This window comes from Ictidomys tridecemlineatus, chromosome X (genome assembly GCF_052094955.1).
Source record: "Ictidomys tridecemlineatus isolate mIctTri1 chromosome X, mIctTri1.hap1, whole genome shotgun sequence".
Classification (NCBI taxonomy): Eukaryota; Metazoa; Chordata; class Mammalia; order Rodentia; family Sciuridae; genus Ictidomys; species Ictidomys tridecemlineatus.
Genome location: NC_135493.1, coordinates 58535995 through 58559087, shown reverse-complemented (window position 1 = coordinate 58559087; position 23093 = coordinate 58535995). Strand labels below are relative to the sequence as shown.

The 23093-nt window shown below is 35.5% G+C and overlaps 1 protein-coding gene across 12 annotated transcripts in view; it reads left to right on the top strand.

Moving 5' to 3' along the window:
• Window positions 1-23093, top strand: part of Zmat1 (zinc finger matrin-type 1) — a 249553-nt gene that overhangs the window by 82881 nt on the left and 143579 nt on the right. For 3 of the 12 annotated variants that reach the window (XM_040283375.2, XM_078034534.1, XM_078034533.1), the window contains exons 3-6: window positions 8153-8247; window positions 10418-10492; window positions 19444-20668; window positions 21980-22079. The gene's annotated coding sequence lies outside the window, so the exon portion shown is untranslated. Of the gene's footprint in view, window positions 1-989; window positions 1300-2243; window positions 2393-8152; window positions 8248-10417; window positions 10493-19175; window positions 20669-21979; window positions 22080-23093 lie in introns of those variants that run through there. The other 9 variants (XM_040283276.2, XM_040283326.2, XM_040283329.2 and 6 more) reach the window with 9 other exon arrangements.

The following is a 23093-nucleotide window of genomic DNA, read 5'->3' as shown; positions in this document are numbered from 1 at the left end:
CAGAATATATAAGGATTCTGTAAGCCTTGAAAACTTGATGAGAAGTTCTTATAATTTCTACTATAATCTGAGTATTGGTTTATATGTTAGAAATTTCTGAGCATGTCTCAATTCCTTCTTGTAGGAATTTCCAAGGAAATTTTTCACTATAGACTTCCAATACAATTTTGAAATTTAGAATCTAATTCTAGTCCCCATCCATAAGATAAGCTTCCACTGGAATCACTGTATTAAGGATTTGAGAGATTGTTGCTGCAAATTGCTCCATGTACCACATGGAAAAACCACATCTTCAGCAGACTTCTTTGTAAGTATGATATCATAACAATGAATATTTCTATTTACTTCAAGTTATGTTTTTCAGAGGTGTCCTAAAACACTTTGTCCTGCCACACAGATCATCTTATGACAAAGAAATCAATTTTCTTGGACAAAAATAGGGTATCTTCACAAGACAGGAGATAGGCACACATCATAGCCTTTGGAATTTGTGACTGCTTCTATGCAACACTGCTGGCTCTACTATTCTAGGTCTCCCCTTCTAAAGTGAAATGAAGATTCCTCAGATGACATTTTTGGTGTTCTTAGATCATTCAGTCACTGATTATGGACAGTTTTAGTTTCTCACAGATGGCCAACTACCTAGCACAGTGCATGAGTTCTGCGTGGTCCCCTCAGAAGGCTAGCTCGTCTTCAAGAGCCCTGGAATACTTCCCTTGGTCTCTGCATACTGATAACAGTCATCCAAGGTCATTTTTAGTGCTAATAAAATTTCTGGTAACAGACACATGCTTTGTTCCAAAGACTTGGGCAAAGTGCTCCAAATTGTCTGCATCTCCGCTGAGGGTCTCTAATTAGTGTTCTCTCTCAGGTGTTTTGCTTTAAAGGAGAGGCAAAGCCCTCAGAAAGGAAGACTGCATGGAGCCTGCGCAACACAGTTGCCACAGAAACCTGACGTCATTAGGGCGACTGTGACAACATTCTGAAGGAGACCGACTTGCTTTAGTTGGAGAGCAGGGCCCCACCTCCAGGGGTTTGGACTCAGCGGAGGGTGTGGGTGCTTCTTGGTGGGGACTGAACCTTCCTGGGGTACGGAAGACGAGGAGAATCTCAGAACCAAGTCACCTCGTTCCTGTTCTGGGACTCGGTGCCCCGCTGACTGCGGAGGGAGAGAGACTGGCCCCATGCAGCGTGATGTCCTGCTCCAGGGTATCCTGGACCTAATTTCCATGTAAAGATGGGGCGCGGGAGGGTAAGGCAAGGAAGCGTCCTCTGTGACCCAGCTACTCTGTAAAATGGGTAAGAGCTGGGCGCTGTAGCACACGCCTGCATTCCTAGTGACTGGGAGCCTGAGGCAGTAGAATCTCAAGTTGGACAACAGTTAGCCTCAGCAAGTTAACAAGATCCTGCCTCAAAATTAAAAAAAAAATAATAATAATAATAAATTTTAAACTTTTTAAAACGGGCCAGGGATGTAGCTCAGGTGGTAAAGTGCCCTGGGTTCAACCCCCAATACAAAAAAAAAAAAAAAAAAAGGAGGAGAAAAGAAGAAAAAGGGCTAAGAATGCTCACGCCCAGGGCCACAGGGTTGTGGGAATCTTCAGTGATAAAATTACATTCAAACCCATAGCCTAGTGGTTACTGTGGGACCATGAATGGCTGTGTGAACTCAGGATTCTTTTTTTTTTTAAAGAGAGAGTGAGAGAGAATTTTTTAAAATATTTTTTAGATCTCGGGGGTCACAACATCTTTGTTTGTATGTGGTGCTGAGGATCAAGCCCGTATGCCAGGCGAGCGCGCTACCGCTTGAGCCACATCCCCAGCTCCCAGGATTCTTACTATTCCTTTTCAAATATGTTTTTAGGGGACAGATGAGGCAAGGGGAAGAAAAAGGGGCCCTAGGTAGAAGCCCATTGTACCTTTTTGTTGTTAGGATCACTACCCAATTGTATCACTGTCATTGGTTACAGGTCAGTGCCTTGCCTGTGGCAGGCACATAGACTACAATAAAGCATCATGATTGCTAGATTCTTTCTCCTGAGAAAGAATCTCTTCCTGTGGATGACTGAGGTCATATCATATGGCAGAAACATGGCAGAGAGCTTCACAAAATAGCCTGGTAGTAGAGAAGCAATTTTGACCCCATCTTGGAGAATAGTTTTAATTTCCTTACAGCTACATGTTTTTTATTTTTTTAATTTTTTTTGGTGGTGGGGGGGATAGGGTACCAGGGATTGAACTCGGGGACACTCAACCACTGATCCATATCCCCAGGCGTATTTTATATTTAGAGACAGGGTCTCACTGAGTTGCTTAGTGCCTTGCCAAGGCTGAGGCTGGCTTTGAACTTGTGATCCTCCCATCTGTGCCTCCCGTGCCGCTGGGATTACAGGTATATGTCATGGTGCCCAAACAGCTGCATGTTTTGTAATAGACCACGGGACCCATTTTAGCCATGTCCTCTTTGTCTTAAAGCAATTAATTATCTAGCTTGGAGAAGAAACTTGATTTTAACATGTGCTTGTGTAAACATTTTTCTGACTGCATAAACAATAATCAGTGACACCTCAGATAGGTGTTTTAGATAGATGTCAGATGCAGTTATAAGGAAGACCTTCCTAGCATTCTGAGATTGTAAATGCATTCTTTCCTGGTGACCACAATTTTATCCATTTTTATACTGACTTTTTTTGAAAGATAGGAACACTCATGGTGTTAATTAAATATATTAGTTACAAAATTTATAATTTTTTAAAAGAATAATTATGTATTGACATTTTTAATTTTTTTAGTTATATACAACATCAGAATACACACTGATATAATCACAAAAGCATGAAATGCAATCAGCTCCAATTCAGTCCCCAGCACTTTCCCCCTATCCCCTGTTCATCTCCCTTCACTCCACCAATCCATTTTCAATCCATTTACATTTTTAAAACATTACTGTCCTGTGGATACATCCAGTGCCAGGATCCACCATGCCATATCCATGCACGCACGTATGAAAGTTTAGTTAGATTAATTCCACTGTTCTTCCCTTGTCCCTTCTTTCTTCTTAATCCCCTTTGTCTACTCTAATGGTCTTTCCTCTATTTTGATGAAGTCCCCATTTTTAATTATACCCAACATGCTAATCAAAATAGTATTATGTTTATATTGCCAGGACATCATATTCTACTTTCTGTATACTGGACAGCCTTCCCCCTAGCCATGCCCTGTCCCAAGGCAAATACTGGTCTTTTATTGAATCAGTTTTGATTCCCTGTTATTCCATGTAAATGAAATCATACAGTTTACTTTTTTGAAGGGAATTGGTATGGCTTGTTTCTTTTAACCTGTTTATTTATAGTTTTAAAAATTATCTTTTAATTTATAGACACTTGGGTAACATGTACTTGAATATTTAATGTATACTGTCCACTAGAGAAAGGCTTTTACTTGGGAAACCTGGGGATTGCCAAACTTTTTATGGATCATCAAAATATCCTATTATATATACACCAAAAAAGAAATACCAGCAGAATTATGTTGAGATTTAAGATTATAGAAAATATTTAACAAGGGGCTGAGGTTGTGAGTCAGCAGTAGAGCACTCACATAGCATTGTGAGGCACTGGGTTCGATCCTCAGCATCACATAAAAATAAAAAGAAATAAAAATAAAGGTATTGTGTCTAACTACAACTAAAAAATTTTTTTAAAAATTTAACAGTGAATATAACAAGTTGGAGTGGTAAAACTCTCCTAAAAATGTATGCTATGGATTGAATTCCTAAATTCACATGTTGATTCTCTAATTCTAATGTGGTAGTGTTAGGAAATGGGGCCTTTGGTAGGTAATTAGGTTTAGATGAGGTCATGAGTAGAACCTTTAGAATGGAATTCATGCCCTGATAAGACTACACAAGAGAGAGATCTCTCTGGTTGTCTCCGGGTGTGAACACATAGTAGGAAAAGGGCTATCTGTACATCAGGAAAAGGGGCCTAACTAGATAAGGAATGTATAGGCCTCTGGATCTTGGATTTCTCAGCCTCCATGACTGTAAGGAAAAACACTTGTTTAAGCCACTTAATATTTCATAATAGCAACTTGCACTGACTAAGCCAAGGTATGATAAAAATACTAGTAATTTTGCTAGTTAATAAACTATTGGATTTTAATGATGATAGAAACCCAAGCATGGAAATGAGTTGGTTCCTACACTTATTGTTTTGTATCTACACATTTAAGTACAAGAATAGGGAAGTTTATAAGAAAATAATCACATGAATATTTTCAATTTCAGTAGTTTTATAAATATTTCATGTAACACATATCCTTAGATATAATTTAATGACTATATGGATTAATGTAATTTTTTTCCTACTTATTGGTGAATATAGTAAATGGATTATTTTAAACCTATGTAATATTAATGGTTTTCAGCAGAAACTCTGACTAGCTATTGTAGACTAGTGTTTTTTAGATTTTTTAACAGCTTGACTTAGAGTAAACATAATTGTTTATAATTGGAACCAATAAATAATGACTTATGACCTGAAACCCGCTGTGTATTTAATTCCATTTGCCTTTAATCTTTTTTTAAGTTCTCTTTAAAAATGCTCTACCAAATTATTTAATAAGCCACTAATGGTTGCAGCTAACTATGTGAAAATACTGTTCTAGACTAATCTCTAGGACACAGGTTAAAGATATGCTATTACTAGATTTTCCCTGAATTTTATCTGCCTGGGGTACGAATGGTGTAGGTGTCCCTCCTCATGGTCACTATTTGTTTTCAAATGAAGGCATGCCTCTATCAGTTAAACATGAACACCCATCTCTTTTTAGAATTTGTAGCCATCATTTTTGGTATTAGGGATTTAACTCAGGGGCACTTAACTACTGAGTCACATGCCCAGCCCTTTTTAATATAATATTTAGAGACAGGGTCTTGCTAAATTGCTCAGGGACTTTCTAAGTTGTTGAGGTTGGATTTGAACTTGTAGTCCTTCTGCCTCAGCCTCCTGAGCTGCTGGGATTACAGGCGTATGTCACTGTGCCTGGCTGAAATTCTTTTTAACTCTAAATGTATGACTAAGTGTTTTTAGTATTTAACAATGTTGTACAATCATTACCACTATCTAAATTTGTTAAGGTTTTTTTTTCTCATAATATGGTGTAGTTTCATGAATGTTCTATGTGAGTTTGAGAAGAATATGTATTCTGTTGTTGAATGAAGTGACCTATAAAAATCAATTATATACAGTTGATTGATGGTATTATTGTTTACCTATATCCTTACTGATTTTCAGCCTGCAGGATCTTTCTATTTCTGAGGGATGGGTGATAAAGCCTCCAACTGTAATAGTGGATTCATCTGTTTCTCTGTAGTTTATCGATTTTTGCTTCATGTAGCATGATACTCTTTTGTAAAACATGTATGCCTCTTATAATCAGTGTGAGACCTTAGTAGAACTCCTAGTGGTAAAACTTACTACATTGTGGGATTCCCCTGTGACTGGGCACCCCTGGAATTTTTTAAAAAGATGTTTGTGGACTTTTACTTTATTCATTTATTTATATGCAATGCTGAGAATCAAATCCAGTGCCTCACACATGCTAGGCAAGTACACTATCACTGACCTACAACCCCAGATCACCCCTGGATTTTTTTGAAAAGAAATTATTATGGCAGTCAATAATTCTTTGTACACTTCAGCTGCCACTGGGGCTTTCTTGCTTGGATGCCAGGTGCCAGAACACTGTGGCACATTACATGGATAGGTTTCTTCACCTTCAGACATTCCTGAGGCCACACAGGCCAACAGATATGTCTGCAGGGGACCTACATCATGTTCTCATCCATATCTAAGCACATACCTGACTAGGGTATTGGCCTCTGTCATGGACCCTGCCAACTCTATACCAAGTATCACAGTCAAGCTTTTGTGCCTATATTTTGCTACCAAGTGCTAGAAAACTGTGGTATAACTTACAGATAGGTTTCTACCTTGCCAACACTTGACATGCTCATTCTTTAATTTTGATCATCAACACAGGGTATAATGGTTTATCAATGTAGTTTTTTTATTTGTCCTTTTAGGTACACATGACAGTAGAGTGTATTTTGACATATTACATGTACATGAAGTATAACTTAATTTGTATTAGGATGCTATTCTTGTGGTTGTACATGATGTGGAATTACCTTGGTCATGTATTTATATACAAGGATAAGAAAGTTATGGCCAATGTAATTTTAATTTGTATCTCCCTAATAGCTAATATTGATGGCCATATATTCATGGGCATATTTACCATTTCTGTATCTTCTTTGGTCAACTGTCACTTCAATTTTTTTTAAAATTCAGCTACTTAAGTCTGTTTTCTTCTTATAGGTTTTTGAGAGATTTTTTATATTTTCGTGTACAAATCCTTTATCAGATATATGATTTTCAAATATTTGAAATATTTCACTTCCATTAAGTGTTTCACTTTATTAATACTGATTCTGAAGTAACAGATTTTGGGGGAGGGGTACCAGGGATTGAACTCAGGAGCACTCAACTACTGAGCCACATCCTTGTTCCTAAATTTAATTTTATTTAGAGACAGGTTCTTAGTGAGTTGCTTAGTGCCTTGCTTTTGCTGAGGCTGGCTTTGAACTCACTGACCTCCTGCCTCAGTTTCCCAGGCTGCTGGGATTACAGGTGTACACCACTGTGCCTGGCAGTAACAAATAATTGTAAAAATTAATGTACTCTAGATTGGTGGATTCCAATAGAACTTCCACAGAGATGAAAATATTCTGTGTATACATTGTCCAACACACTATCCACTAGCTACCTGTGGACATTGACACTGGATATGTGGTAAGGACAATTGAGGAACTGGATTTGTAATTTCATCTATACTTAATCAACTGAAAACATGTAGCAACATTTGGTCATTGCATACCATATTGGAAAACAACAGCCAGACACATTTTTATGCACCTTGAATTCTTAACAATATATATTTATAACTAAATAGCAGTAGAAAGAAGGAATTTCCATTGCTTTTGACACCTATATTGTACTCTAGGATGTAGTTACACCTTAGATTTTTTTAAAAAAAAATTAGTTGTAGTTGGACACAGTATCTTTATTTATTTATTTATTTTTATGTGGTGCTGAGGATCAAACCCAGTGCCTCACATGTGCTAGGTGAGTGCTCTACTGAACCACAACCCAGCCCAATACCTTATATTTTTAAATCAATCTTTTATTAATCAACCTGACTCATTTCTGGTTTTGTACTATTATAGTTTGTTCTTCCAAGAATGACCTTGTGCTTATGCCTTTTTGTATTTCTTCATTGTAACTGTGGGATAGATTCTTAGGATATGCTGGTTCCAAGAGAAAACACCTGTGTTCAACAAAATAAACTATTGGAAACAGAAAGCATCTGGAAATGTAGCAGCAAGAAGTAAGCTTTGTTATTATCTCATTATTCCTTTTATTCAAGCTACTTTTTGCTCTATTATTTTCTTCCAAGTGTAACATGGATACAGAAATTTCTAACTGAACCCCAGGAAGACAAAACCATACAGAAAAGCAAAGAATAATAATGGGTCAGTTTGATAGTTAATCTGGGTTTGTAACTTGATAGGATTGAGAGACACCCAGGAAACACATAATGTTGAGAGACTTCTGGGTGTGTATATGAGGGTGTTTCCAGACACCATTGGCATGTGGGACAGCAAACTGAGAGAAGAGATCTGACCTGAATGTAGGCAGCACTGTACAGTAGGCTGGGGGCCTGAATGGAACAAAAGGCAGAAGAAAGAAGAAGCAGCAGCAGGTGCAAGCTCCATTCTTCTTGAACCAGTGTGTCTATTACTGCTGTCACCATCTGTGAAAAACAATCATCATCTCTTTCACTCATTCAATATGGACACTTACAGTGACTCTTCAGGAAGTTTCTAGGCCTTTAGTCTTGGACTGGGGCTGTATTATTGGTCCCTCTTGTTCTCAAGCTTCAGCTTCTTGGGCTGGGCAGCTATTGGTTCCTCTTGCACTCCAGTGGGAAGATGGTCATTGTGGGACTTATCCTGCTTCTGATTGTGTAATTTAATCTAATAAATCCCCTTTTACATATGCATATCTTGTTGGTTCTTTTCATTTAGAAAATCCCGACTTCTTTGGTCAGCTAGACAGAAGATGGGAATCATCAATCCTGTATCCCAGTTGACAGACACATCTATGAACCACAGGAACTTGGGTGAGTCCTTTCCATTTGCTGACCTCTGGGCTAATGCAGAAGAGAATTCAATACAGAAAAAGTGGTTAGTGCCATAGGCTTTGGTGTCATAAGCTCGGACTGGATCCTGGGAAACATTACTTGCTGGGTGTATGATTTTGAACAAACGATTTTTCTACTATATGCTTTATAATTACTGGCATCTATTATTATTGTTTATTATTATTCCACCACCCTTCCAAATAATGAATAATGGGAGTGGATATTACAGTTCCAGGTATTAACAATGTTCCATGAATCTTTGATTTTTATGACCATTGGTTAGTGCAGTTGACATACTAATTAAATGATAACAATAGAATGCTCATGAGCAGACCCAGACATTATTTAATATACAGGTATGGCATTTCTAATCAAATGCATTAGCTATCAAATTGGCTGGGACAGATGACAAAATGTTTATTACAAAGTAAAACTAGGGCCTGAGAGTGGAGTTCAGTGTTAAGAGTACTTGCCTAGCATGTTTGAAGCCCTGGATTAGATCTCCAGCACTATAAAAAAATGGTAAAGTTAGATTATATTTTTGCCTTGTCAATGAATCAGAATGCTTTGTCCACATGTAAATATTTAAGATAAAACAAAATCAATACAAAAAAGTCAGAATCCTACACTGTACATGCTTATAATGGCCATATGAAACATACATATAATTAATGTACAGTAGAAGTACATATATGAATGCACAATATAGCCACAAGAATGGCATAATAACTTTAATAATAACTTTAATCATGGTACTATTGCCTGGTATTCATATTTTTAACCTTTGCAGTTAGATAAATATGAAACTATTTACTAAGATTAATATGGATTATATTTATGAGAAAAACTATATCCCCTAAAACATTTGCTGGTTATGAAACATTTCAGATAAGCAAACATAGCTATAAAATTAGTTGAGGTTAAGGAAAAAAAATTTCCTCCCTGATCGCATCTCTTTTCTTCTCCCCTAGACATAATCACTGTCTAGAATGTTTATCATTCCCATGTATTGCTTTATCATTCCATATGATAGCTTCTCTAAAGAGAATGCACAACTTCTTTTTGCATTTCACTATATATAAGTACACAGATGCATAAACAAAGTGCTCATTTTCCCCTCTAATTTAACATTGCATATTTATATCTATACATATTTTTATGTTTTTACATATGTTTGTACATGCCCACAAATGCATGCACACGCGCACACGCGCGCGCGCACACACACACACACACACACACACACACACACACACACACACACCCCTCTGATCCTTACACTTGAGGGAACACTTGAAGAGTTCAAGGAGAAACCTTAATCAAGATCCCAGTGTAGCATATGGTACAACATCCAGAATGCCAGTGTTTGCTTCTAGTCTATCTAAACTTTTCTGATCTTAAATAGGAAGATTGTTTATTAACATTTTCACTTCTACTTTTGCATTTAACTATTCTTTCCATCTGCTCTCTTTTAGTTTATATATTGTGTTTTTCTTTATGGTTTTCATGTCAAATGTTTAATTCACTTATTTTCCTTATTGATATAGATATTTAATGTTCACAAATGTAACATGATAACTGTACTAGCTATATAGTACATGTTGTGTTTTCATTATTGTATTCATCAAATTATGTAATTTTAATATATTTTCATTTGTTCTCAAGATTCATTTTAGTCTTAGAGTCAATTTTCGTGAATTTCCCACACTCCTCTCTAAAGTATATCAATTATCTGATATAGATGTCTCAATTTAGTATTTCTAAGATATATTCTTGGTATTAAGTTGTTTTGGTCTTCTGTATAATCATTAAATTTTGCTCCACTTGTACATATTTTGGTTATGACAAGTGTGCTAGAATTATCTAAGTGTATTTTTTTCTATTTCTGCTTGGACCAATTATAGCTATTGCTCTATCAATATTTTTTGCTCTATGATTGAGTACATAATTATTAATATCTCATATCTTCTTTGTGAATTATAGCCAATTTAGCTTTATCACCTATGTTTTTGGTCTCTTTAAACTCACTTTAGCCTGAATCCTTCTCTCTTACTTATCAAGACTATTACCCTCACTTTCTTCTTATTGGCAATTGCCTGGCATATAATTATTTATTTTATTTTTTAACCTATTTGAATACTTTCTTTAGGTATATTTCTTGAAGAAGCATCATTTTGGATTTTGTTTTAATAGGCAATCTGAAATAATTTTCTTTTAATAGATGGTAAGTTAAGCCCATTAACATTTATTAATATGATCAGTTTCTTTTAATCATTTGTGCTCAGTTTTAATTTATTGCTTTTAAGCACAGAAACTGTATAGTTTTTCACTCCCTTGTTTAATTTACTCTCTTTTAGCTTAGTACTTAGTATGATTGCTTTATTCCAAAGGTTTCTTTTTTTCCCCAATGCTTCACTTTACTAATTAGTATCTTGATATGTAATGAAATCTTATTAACAAGTAGAGACATAGTCAAATGATATAAATGGATAATGGGCATAAAACACAATATACATACCAATTAAATTTTTTAAAATATACCAAATTTTCAACAACTAAAAGAATGCAAATTAATACTGAATTATGAACTTGAGCAAAGAAAATATGTTGCTAAAAATCATGCATAACATGATAATATGGATAAGGAATATATATATATATATATATATATATATATAACACAAGCATGTATTGCAATAATAAATATGATCCTGTAGTGGGGAGATACCCTTAGAGATCCTGAATTTGCTGGTCTATAAAATGAGTGTACCAATATTTAAATCAGAGGGACTTTATGAATAGAAATGAGCAAAACAATAGAAGTATATGATATATAATACTTCAATATCTCTCTATATATAGTTCCCTTTATTCTCTCTACCACAAGAGATGACTTGAAGATGACTATCTCATAGAAATCAATTGGATTTGAAGCAGAAAAATGAAATTTTTAATGCAATTTCTTTGGAGGGTGATATACTAAGTATGGTGGAAATTTGGATGAAAATCATTGCCTTGTTATTTTTTATTTGAGGCATTCTTCTCTTTTTACCTTCCATTTTGATACTGAAACAAGAAGCTTCCTCTCATGATTTGTATGTTAAATAACCCCCAAAGGCCCATACACTAAGGGCTTTGTTGCCAACCCTTAGCACTACTGAGAAGTGGTAAAACTTTTAGGATATGGATCTAGTAGAAGGAAGTTGGCCAATTGGGGCATGCCTTTGAAGAGAATATTGGGATCCTAGCCTGGCCCCTTTGCTTCTTGGAGACAGTGGGAATTGAAGATAAGCACTAAAAACATTTGAAAATATTTTTTTCAGAAAATTTACTATACAAATGTAAATATATTTAAGAAAAGAGATAATATTCTATTTGCACACCTTTATAAACCACTTTTAAAATGGTAAACATATCATGAAGGTGAATTCATGCCAATCAAAAAAAATCTATATAACCAAAAAATATCTGTAGAGACAATAATAGTCAATTCAGGTGTGAAAATAATGATAAAAATGGTTAATACTTATTGGGGCTTTCTCAATTCTTGACACTATTGTAAGTGTGAACTTTTACTTACTCATTTCATCCTTACTATAACCTTAAACATAAGGGAATGTAGGCAGAGCCAGGGCAGAGTTATCAAGTGATAAGGCTGATATTTGAACATAGTCTGTGTGACTCCTGAGTGAATATATGTATTGTAGTATATGCTACTTTTGCTCTTATCATAAGTGCTACACCTTACTGTTAATCACAGCAAACAAAAAATATGTTAATAAAAAGTACTATATTATATCCTAGGACTGCTCTAATAATTTACTCCAAATTTGTGGGTTAAGAAACTAACATTTAGTCTCTTGCAGTTTTAGATGCTGAAAGTCTGAAATCCTGGTGTTAGCTGGGCCTTGCTTACTTTGAGTCTCTGGGAAAATCTTATTTTTTTCTTTTCATAGCTCATGGATACTTGATGTTCCTGATATACAGCAACTTCATTCTGATCTCTGCCCCTATCATCACATGTTATTGTCTCTGCATGACTCTAGCTTCAATGGGCCACAGCTCTTATTGACAGAGCATATTGATTAGAGTCTACCCCAAAGAGCTCATCTTAACTTGATTACATTTACAAGCACCCCAATTCCAAAAGAGTCCACATTCACAGATATCTAGGGTTAGGACCTTAACATATCTTTTGTGAGGATAGAATGCAACCAAATAACACTATATTTGATTTTTTCCAATTGACTATGCAGAAATTTAAAGTATTTATTATCAGTGTGGCTTGAAATTTGCAGAATATTCACCCCTTGCAACCCTGTTCTCAAAGTCTGTGTCTTCAGTGTGGTTGGGGCCTATAATGTGAAAGTTTTATTTCTGCTTCATTATTTCGTATAATTGCAAGAGTAATAGGTGTTGACTATAGTTAAAATTGGATATCATAGGAAAGTAAATAAATAGCATTATCCTCCAATAAACTACCAGAAAAGAAGGTCTGCTAATGTTTCCATCTAAATAATAGTATTCTATAAGTTTTCATACTTACATATTTATATAATTTCATACATTTTCAAATATTTATATTTAAATGCATACATTTATATATTTATCTACAAATGATAAGCTTTCATCACACATTTATTTTTGTGATAGTCTTTTCTCTAACAATATACCTTGCAGGTTATTTATTATAAGTAAACCCAAGCCTCTGCTATAGGGATAGTGGAGATATGAATAACCATTAAAGATGGAGAAAAAAAAAGAAATGTACTCTGTGTCAAATATTTGTAAGGTATTGACCATGTAATGCTTATAGCTCATTATAAGGTAAATATTGTGGCAATATTCATTGCATTGTTAAAAAAAATGAGGGACAAAGATAATAATGACTTTGACCAAGACTGCACATATAGTGAGTAGGACATCTTAAAATTGTACCCAATACATGATACTCCAGAGCCTTAATAACTGTTAAAGGTTTATTTTTAAGTAAGATATGTAGTCTGCAAAAACATATACATTTTAAAAGGTTGTTGAATTTAATACCTATGTGTTGGTATAGCCATACAAAATAGTTGACTCTAGTTACAAAAAAGTGGTTTATGACCTTGGTGAGATCACATTCATTGCAGTCCTGGTGACAGTAGCCCAAGTACAATGGGATAAGGAGTCAGGGGCAAGTGAAGAATATTAACAGTAATAGAATAAAATACAGGGAAAAGTATAAAAGGTTTCATGGAACTTTGAAGAAGAAGAAGAGAGAGAACAGAAAAAGAGAAAGACATAGTAGAAGTGAGAGCCTGTGGCTAGATGGAGGAATTTAAAAATCTTCATTTCCTTGTTACTTGAGCAAGTTTAAAAGTAAATATGAAGGAGCCATCTCATCCCAGGTTAACCTTTGAAGTTGTTCATATATTCATTTCTCCTCATACCTTTTAATTTTTACTTTAGAGATAATGAGATGCCATTAGTAGAATAGCATGGATTATGAGCTCAGTACAAAAATTTCAGTTATTAGTGAATGGAAGAATGAACAACTATATGTCAAGGAAATTCTATTAATTCTTGGATTTGTGTGAGGAAGCAGATATCTGACATTCTGATGCATTGGGGCTAGATACTATATCATCTGAGGACCCTGCACTGGTGATGAGGTCCAGGTCAGAATTTTCTACACAAATGTTAACATATAAAATGATCCCGGAATAATCATTAGGCAGAAACCATGCCTTGCTTCCCTGGTGTGATCTGTCACTCACATGAGTTACAAGATATTCCTGTCTTTCCAGCATGTGGAACTGGATTTGGGACTTTTCAGAGAGAGGTACAATGTGAAACAGCTCTTATGACCTGATGAAACACTAAAAAGGAGAGCAACTATTGTCATCAAAATTTTGAACTCATGGTGTATCAGGGAGTTATTTGTTTCCTTCATCTAGAGGAAGGCTAAACAATGAGCAGTGAGTTTTTATAATGGTTATCTTAGACCTAAGGCTGAACCTCAGGTTGTGTGGCAGTTGATTAACAGAAATAGATATCCAAAATATTATGTTTCTGATGAACTTTACTTCTTTTGTTATGTGTTATTATTAGATAAGAAATTCTCTTTTTTTGAAGGTGAACCTTCATTATAATTTTGACAGTAGTCTGTGCATGTATGTATCTCTGTAGATTTCTGAAGATTTCATCAATTTTTTCTTGAAGAGATTTCCAAGGGTGCTTTTCACAATTTTGCTTTTCAAGCTACCTTGGAATTTTGAGTCTCTATTTCAGTCACATTAATGAAGAGGATGTTGATATAAACCACTCCATAAGGAAATCCTTGCAGGCTGGTTTAGTGACTCTTCATTCTGAACAAGGCACCTTTATTTATGTTGAGAAGTGTTTCTCAAATAAGGTACCTCAAAACACCATCTCCTGTTACAGGATCCCTTTGCAAGGAATTCATTTTCTTTAAGCACCTAGAACAGGACTCCTTCAGCAGACAGCAGATAGATGTGCATTGCAGTCCTTGGACTGTGTGACTATCCCAAAACAGTACTGTCAGTTGGATGAGTCTGTTATGGGGTTTATTTAGGAGGTCAACTTATTAGCAAATCTAAGTCAATATTACCTTTATAAAAAATCAAGTCAATATATTGCTTCTCTTTATTCTTCAAACATATTTGCTTAGTTGGTTTAAAGCTCAGAGGAGTATATTTTAGGGGCCCTTTAAAGATCCTGTTACTAAAAGCTTTGTCTTCCCTGAGGCTAATCCAATAGTGAGTCAAGGTTTGGAGAAAAGAAAGTTGTTTTATTACTTTACTAGCAAAGGAGAAACATGGGGGACTCGTGTCCCAGAGACTGTGATTCTCTCAGGGGAAACAGAGGGCTTTCAAACTGATGATACAGTCTGTTTTCCAGCTGTGCCCTGTCAAGGGACATAATTCACTAATAGCCTTTAGAGGTAGCCATTTCTTAGAACTTCTGGCACTAGTCATGAATTCTGGATTCCTTCATTCCTGTGTTGCATGAGCTTAAGGACAGATAACTGGGCCTAGGACCGGAAGAAGGTTCATCTTGCTTCCCTCATGGTTAGGGATAAGGAGAAAAGAAAGGAAGGAAAAAAACCTGTGTCAGTTTTAAGATAAGCCTCAGTGACAGAGCAGCAAGGATTATATTCAGAGCATGAAGTAGACTCCTATCACAATCCAACTATTAGGAAGTAAATCTATAGGAAAAAACTGAGAAGCTAGTGAGACACATAAAGGGGAGTAGAGCTTTGATCCTAATATAAGACTCACCCCTTGAGGGCAGAGCAGACAAGTATTCTGAAGGTCTGCCTATTACCAAAATTACTGAAGGGAGAGGACCTGAACAACACTAGTGTTTTCTTACAAACTCATGAATTATGATATATGGATGTGCAAAGGCTTTTCAGATGTCGGTGATAGGCCTGTGCATAGTGGTTGCCATAGAAACCTGATGGCATGACAACTTTTTAATGGAGGCTGATGTGATTTGGTTTGAGAACAGGGACTCACTTCCAGGTGTTTGGTCCTAGTGAGGGTGTGGGTGCCCTGTCCATTGGGGCTGAAATTTCCTGGGGTTTTGGGAGAGGAAGAGATCCCAGACTCTAGTCTTCTCATTCCAACTTTGAGGCTCAATGCCCCCTATCTCAAGAGGGAGGGTGATGTGGGACCCTCCTGGTTCCAGCGAGTGTGGGGTCCTGCTCCAGGGTGTCCTGGACCTACTTTCCATGTAAAGGCATGCTGGAGGATAAGACAGGGAACAGCGCTATGTGACCCAGCTTCTCCTCCATAAAATGGGGGCAAGAATGGTCAGCCACAGGATTTCTAGGACCTTCAGGGATAGCACTTGCTCAAATAATAATTAGTGATACCTGTGTATCTTTCTCTTGAATGCTGAGTCATGCCATTAGTTAGACATTCTTCCTAGCAATTTTAGAATTTGGTATGCATTCTAAAATGGTCACCAATTTATATGTCTTATAGTGAAATTTATTAAGAAGTTAGAATTGGTCCTTGAAGGGTTAACTTGCCCAGAACAGCAAAAGAAAAAAGCTACTTGTGTGTGAACTTCTGCAGAAGTTCCTCCCCTTACACACTGGGTATAAAGTTCTGAAACTACCTGAATCGGGGTTCAGGGGGATTAATTTATTACAGTGAGAGCTGTAGCCTCTGAAGCTAGCTGCAGCTAAATAAACTGTTTCCTGGGCTAGGGTTGTGGCTCAGCAGTAGAGCACTTGCCTAGCAAGTGCAAGGTGCTGGGTTTGATCCTCTTCAGGACCACATAAAAATAAATAAATAAATAAAAGATATAAAAATAAATAAATAAAAATATTGTGTCCATCTACAACTAAAAATATTATTAAAAAACAAGAACAAAAGTCAGAATTATATCAAATGTAATTAAACATGTAAAAATGTCAGAATATGGTCTATCTTATGTGTAGAAGTTTTAAAAAAGTTGATCTGGGTGTAGAATAGTGATCACTAGAGGGTTGGAAAGTAGAGAAACGGGATGGATAAAAGGGAGGCTGGTAATGATCATGTATGCTATATGTATGCTATATGTATGTATGAAATATGGCAACCCTATCAGCATGTACAATTAATACATGTTAATAAAATAAAATATTAAAAGAATTCAATATTTTCAAAAATAATAAGTATATTATTATTTGCTATATTTGATGATACCCAGTCATGTCCCCTAAAATAACTATATAGTTCTAAACATCATTAGTATTTTCATTTTCAGTTCTATGGTATCCAGTCTCCCCACCCCTCTACTGCCCTGGTCTCAGGCAAACACAGTACTTCTATAACTTATGGATTAAATTTCATGACCTAGAAATTTATTTAAATAAAATCATGCAAATGGGGTTATTTTGTTTGTTTTCAGCAGAGTCCAGTTTCTTTCATTCACCCTAATTATCTTTTTTTCATATATCAATACTTCATTCTTCTTTTAATTACTGAATAGTATTCTGGTATATGACTATTCCACACTTTTATTTTTAAGCCCAGTTGCTTAACCACTGAGCTATAACCCCAGCATTTTTGTATTTTATTTTGAGACAGGGTCTCCCTAAGTTGCTAAGGCTCACTAAGTTGTTGAGGCTGGCTTTGAAGTTGTGATACTGCCTCAGCCTCCTGGGCCTCTGGGATAACAGATATGTACCACAACACTCAGCTATCCACCAATTTTATTATCCATTTACTCATTGATAGACATTTGGATTATTTCCATTTTGAGGCTCTTTTTAAAACAATATTTATTTTTTTAGTTGGACACGAATCTTTATTTAATTTATTTTTTTATGTGGTACTGAGGATTGAACGCAGGTCCTCACACATGCTAGATGAGCACTCTACCACTGAGCCACAACCCCAGCCCCATTTTTGTGCTCTTATAAATAAAGTTTCTGTGAATAATAGTGATTAAATCTTTTCATGGGAATATGCAATATTTCCCTAATGTTTAATACTTAGGTATTCAAAGACTGGATCATATGGTAAATGTAAGATTTACATTTTAAGAAACTTTAAAATTATTTTTAAGGGGTTATACCATTTTTATTGCCATCAGCAGTGTTTGAGAGTTTCATCTTCCAAAAAAGTTCCAGTACTTGTTATAGCCAGTTGTGTAATTTTTTGTTATTCCTCTAAAATTTAATAATATCTCATTGTAGCTTTCATTTAAATTTTTAATGATTAATGATGGTGAGCATTTTTTTTTCACTTGTTTATTTCAAATTTGCGTATTTTCTTTAGTGGAGTCTGTATTCAAATCTTTTCCCCATTTGTTTATTGGATTGTCAATTTTCTTATTCTTTGGTCAAATTTTCCTATAATCTGGCTGGATACAGTGACCCACTCATGTAATCCCAGTGGTTTGAAAGGCTGGGGCAGAAGGATCACAAGTTCAAGGCCAGCCTCCGCAATTTAACAAGGCCCTAAGGAACTTTAGTGAGACTCTGTCTTCAAATAAAAGGATTGCAAATGTGACTTAGTGGTTAAGCTTCCCTGGGTTCAATCCCTGATACAAAAAAAATCTGAATGCAAGTCCTTTACCAAATATATGATTTTTCAAACATTTTCTCCCAGTCAGGGCCTTATCTTTTTCTTTTTTCAACCAAGTATTTGGAAGAGCCAAAAATTTTAACTTTGAAGAAGTTGTCAATTTCTTTTACTTATGGACTGTGGTTTGAGTGTCTCATTTATGAACTCCTTACCTAACCCTTGTCAGCAGCATCACAAGGGTTTTCTCCAGTATATTTTTTCTCAAAGTTGTATATTTTTAAGTCTTATGGTCAGATTTGTCATCTATATTGAGTTGACATTTATATGTGAATGTAGATATCCACGTGTCCCAGCACAGTTTGTTGAAAAGATTATCCTTTCTGGATGCCATGCCTTTGTGCCTTTGTTAAAAAAAAAAATCAATTGTCAGTATTACTATATGTTCATTTCTCAATACTTTATTCTTTTCTTTTGATTGACTTCTTTTTACCTTGATGCCAACATTTCTTTTAGCATTAATGCAGATTTAATAAGGAGTGTTGAAATAAGATTGTTTGCCCTCTTACATTTTTATTTTTCAAAGTTAATTCATAGTCTACATTCTTTGCATTTCCATGTGAATTTAGACTTGACCGGTCAACTTCTTTTAAAGAAAATGTCTTTTTTTTTTATTTGAAGAGAATAGACATCCTAAAAACAATGAGTCATCCAGTTCATGAATATGTCATTCTGTTTATTTAGATTTGTAATCTCTCAGTAATATTTAGAAATATTCAGTGTATAAGTATTATACATCAGTGGGAAGATATTCCCAATTATTTCATACTAACTGATGCTATTATATATAGTGTTTTAAAATATAATTTTATGTATTTTATTTTCACTGAGATGTCAGCAGCAAAATTTTTGACAGTAGATGTTAAGAAATCTATGATGTTAAAATTTCAGGATACTTACTCTGAAGTTGCTTGTGTCACATTTTGATGTGATTGGCAATGTATTGAAACTTGGGAGAAAAATATCCTAGAGCTAATTCAACAGATAACTTCCAAAAGAAACCATTCCTAAAAGTAGTCGCTTTTAATTATATATGTGTGGCCAAAACTGAATGTGTTCAATTGTGTGGTTTCTCTTCTTTATCTTCCAGCAGTCTACCTCCACAAATTCCTGGGATTTGGGGTGATGGTGGTGGTAGGAGATAACATGTATGTATGTGGGTTTGTATGCATACATGAATATGTATATGGATGACGATTTTGGGAGTACTTATTGTGAGGGGACCTGCATGAAGTTAATTACTGTGCAATTGGTTCCTAGAACATATTATAAACAAAATCAGGGTGGTGTTTTTTTTCCACCTTTCCTAACTAGCATGGTGACTCAATGACTGCTATAGATTCGGTACAAACTAAGCATCTATTTATGATTCTTACCTTAATCATTTATTACAGTGAAAAGAATACTGTTATACTTTGTATAATAATTACCTGGAACTTTTATATAAAGCTTTCACTTTCCCCTTGTTTATTTAAAAATGTGATTATTAATGTGTTTGTCAGTATGACTCAGAGATTCACATTTTTCTCAAAGAGTTACTCATATTCTCTGTTTATAATATTATGCTAAAATTGTTATAGAATTGGCCAGTGGAAACACCTTCAAGTTGGCCTCAGTATCCATTTGATAACTCCCTAGAATTCCTTGAGAAGGTACTTTGATCTCTGAGCCTAACCATCTCCAGATCTGTAGAAAGGAAGTCATGATGTTTATCTCAAAGCATTGTTTTGAAGACTAGAAAATAAAAAAGTGTGAAAATAACAGCCTATGGAGTGTGGCATCTAATAAGCCTTCACCAGAATGTTAGTTCCCTATTCTAACTTTACTTCCTTCATTCTGTCAGTGAGATACCTCTCACATTAACATAATATAATGACTACAGAGAGAATACCTGTAAATATAGCTGCAAGCAATAAGAAACCCATATATCCATTATGAGTGAGCTACAGTGTCACTGCTGTGTGTAAGACGGTTGTGGGATAAAAAAACAGAGTAAAGGTAGGCAAGACATCATTCCTCTATCCCTTGCATTTTGTGTTTTTTCTCATCATCTTACTTTCCTCTATTCCATATACTTTTTATCCCTAGTTTAACATCAGAGAAGCATGTGTACACATCCTAGAAAGAGGAGTGCCATTAACAATTCTCTATTGCTTTTCATTTCATGTTTATTGTAGTCTCTGCAGACAGCCAAATAAGCTGAATTTCATAAAATGTTATAAAATGGTGATGTTCTAATTCTGATTTATTCTACATTCATCAGCTGGAAATCTGTAAAAGAAACTTCCCCTCATCAACTACCAGGATATACTAAGGTATGTATACAGGAAACGTAGGGTGGATATTTAATTTTTTTCAGTATCTTCACTTTTCAAAGCAATGAGTAGTTTCCCTGGGAACCCTCAAAGATAATCAATGAGTTAGATTTGTGTTTGGATTTTGTTAGAATGTCATCATGGACACATAGATGATCCTATATTCAATGTACTTTAATACCCAGTAAGAATTAGCCTTTTTGCTGTTCTTTGTCCAGTGGCAGCTCTTTCAGCTTGACTTTTGAGTCTTTTTGACATATTCTTTGGTATGATATTTTGGTCCATTCTCATCTAGAACAATCCAGATCCCAGACTTAGAATCAGATATTTCTGAAAGGGAACTCACATTTTTTTTAAAGAGGATGAAATTTTAGAGGATTCAGTCTGAGTACTAGAGTAGGTCACTGTTACTTTGCTGCTCATTGTTTTATCTTTTTAAATGTATGAATCCAGTAAAATACGTATTATATTTTAAGGAGAATAGACATCATCCACTTCCATCCGGGGCTACTTCTCTATTATTATTTTAGTATGCCAATGTAAAATATAACCAAATATAATATATATTATTTCTTTCCCATGTTCATAGCTAGAGTGTTGCATATTATACACCAATAGAAATTTCTGTTGACATAAAAATATTCTGAATCATCAAATATGGTAGCCACTAGCTGGTAAAGTATGGTGAATGTTAATGAAAATCCAAGTTTGCAATTTAAATTTGATCAGTTTGAAATTACCAACTATGGCTAGTGGCTCCTATATCAGAGAGCCACAGCTAGCACTTCCTTCTGCACCTTAATTTTCACTGAACAATCTATCCGAGAGATCACTCCATAGCAATATAGTGAGAGAGTCTTCATTGCTTGTTATAGTTGCATAGCACTCCTGGATATAGATATACTTTATGTTACTCAAACAGTTCCTACTTAGTGGTCAACTGTGATATTTCCAGTCTTCTGCTGTTCCCTCAGGAAGGATCTTGTGTTATTCCGTTTTTCTTTTCACACTCTTTCTATTGTATCAAATTTTAGAAGAGATAGTGCTGGTTTCTAGAATAAATACCTATATAATTTTTCCTGTGTAGCTTTACTAGATAGTATCAAATTCCCTCTAGAGCAGTTGTTCCATTAGATATTACTCCCACAATGTCTAAAAATGCCGACTTCCTCACAGTTTCTAAGAGGAACTGAAGGAATCTGTGAAAATTATTCCATTAAGTAAGGAGGATTAGATGTTGGGGCTGAGGCCTAGTCCTGTGCTTGTTTTTGAGAATTTGACCTTTATTCTTTTCTGTCTGTGTGGCTCTAGGTCCTTACCACCAACTCAGAGAGAGGGTCTTATGTGAATCAAAACTCCACGTCCCATCAGGAGATTCAATAGGAGGAACCTCCCTCCCAGGGAAAGACAGGTAAAAATACAGTTCAGAAATCCATCACTCTTACTTAACAAAAGGTAAAGGGAAATGGAAAACCTGTAGATCTCTACCTATGAGAAAAACTGAGACAGTATTGGTTCCACAGAAGAGTTACCTCATCATTTATTTTCTGTGAGTGAGATCCCATGGGGAGAAGGTTGGCCATTAGCACTAGGTGCTTCAATTTCCCACAGTTCCACTTTTCCTGATTCAGCCATATCATTTTCTGTTTAGATGCTGGGTTCCCAGCACTCAGGATGACTGTTGGACTAAACTTGCCTAGAATGGAGTCAGTTTGAGGTCATATAGCATGGGTTGGGCTGCAACATCTGTTTCTCCCTTTGGACATTGCCAGTTGTGCAGGTCTAGAGATTGTGAAGGGATTGTGGGATATGCATACACAATTGGACTGACAGTGCTTGGAACACAGTAATAAATAAATTACATGTAAGTAAATTAATTACATATAGATGTAGGAGTAAGTAGGAAATGAAACTAAGTATATGACATTTCATTTTTTATATACATATAACTTTTTCAAAGACAGTTGTAGTTACAATGTACTAATTCTTCAGTCATCTTTTTTGAGGAAAAATTGTCTTCTGATTATAAAAATTTTTCCTTTTCATTGAAAAAAACATGACTTGCAGAAAATGGAGGATGATGCCACTTGGATGAAAATTTCAACCAGGGGGCTTCATAAGGGGTAGGGGATTTGGGAGAAGTGAAAGAGATGCCTGAATTCCTTTGTATAGTCCAAAGCTTTCTGGATTTTTCTACATACTGGTGGCAATCCTACTATCTTCACATCTACTCTGGAATCTTTCTTCCCTGGGACTGTAAGTCCAGGCTGTATGTGAACTGAATAAAAAACCAAATGAGATGGTGTACGAGTACTTACTGAAAAGAAGGATGAGACACAGAAGAAACAGACACCCCCCACAGACACGCTGTCAAATAACTTGTTTTGATATGCTTCTTTTAAACATAAGACTATATACCATGAAC